At 35.9% G+C, this 1,047-nt stretch overlaps 1 protein-coding gene across 1 annotated transcript in view; it reads left to right on the top strand.

Annotated features, from left to right (window-relative positions):
• Positions 1–1,047, top strand: part of LOC119590859 — an 18,630-nt gene that overhangs the window by 1,481 nt on the left and 16,102 nt on the right. The window contains exons 2-3 of the mRNA XM_037939618.1: positions 556–682; positions 854–1,009. The gene's annotated coding sequence lies outside the window, so the exon portion shown is untranslated. The remainder of the gene's footprint in view (positions 1–555; positions 683–853; positions 1,010–1,047) is intronic.

Genomic DNA, 1,047 nt, shown 5'->3' on the forward strand with positions numbered 1-1,047 from the left:
CTTAAATATGCTTAAAATTGCCCTCTCCTGATCTACAGCCATGCTTGCCACCAGGCTTGCACAGTCCCCTTTTTGTAACTCTAAAAGCAAAATTTTGTTTATAACTTGATATCAAAGTATAAGCTCAAAGGTTACTACATTCTTTTTGAATAGATAGAGGACTGTGCACAAGCAACATTGTTGAAGAGTGATAATAACAAGGACAAAGGCTAGTACCACAGATTTCTCATAAAAAAATTAGTTTTCTTGGGGGGTAGGGCAGCCCCCAGATTGCTAATCCCCCCTGAAAAATGTACAATAAAAGAATCGCCCACCATGCCAGATATCATTGTATTAAGATTTTCTTTTTCTTTGGTGAAACAATAAAAAAGATAAAAATATCAAATACATTGGCATTAGGAATATCCTTTTAACAAATTCTACATCTTTGTTTTTCATTCTTATCATTATGATAGTTTGCTTAATGTGTCTTTCCCTAATGCATATCTACTAAGGGAATTCACAGGCATTGGCGTCTGTGATTTCTTCTCCATATAACTCATGTTTTCTTTCCAGAAAACTAATTCAGAAAAGGAAGAACTTCGAATACCGGCTGGCTCGGCGAACCAAAGGCAAAGCAGAAATCATCAACTATGTTAATTATGAAAAAAAATTACTTGAACTGTTGAAACTCCGAAGAAAGGTTAGTGCTTTATGCCATACAAAAAGAAGAAAGAATTATATGTTGTTTTTACATGTACAGACATGTACAGACAGAATTGTATATTGTTTTTACATGTGCAGACATGTTGTACATACATGAGAAGTTGCATGAAAAAGGAAACAATACTTAATTAGCATTTTGTCTTTACAGCAACTGCATATGAATGAGAAGAAAGATTCAATTGACAATGCCATTGCAAAGCGCTGCATAGAAAACCTGATGACCCTTACTAGGACGTGGCCTCGACACCTTGACACTTGGGCGCTGAGGATACAATTTGCAGAGTTTCTTGGCTGGAAGGAAGAGGTTTGTGAGTTGGATGGCTTTCAATCTTTGAAATCTCA

This window comes from Penaeus monodon, chromosome 27 (genome assembly GCF_015228065.2).
Source record: "Penaeus monodon isolate SGIC_2016 chromosome 27, NSTDA_Pmon_1, whole genome shotgun sequence".
In the NCBI taxonomy this organism is placed as follows: domain Eukaryota; kingdom Metazoa; phylum Arthropoda; class Malacostraca; order Decapoda; family Penaeidae; genus Penaeus; species Penaeus monodon.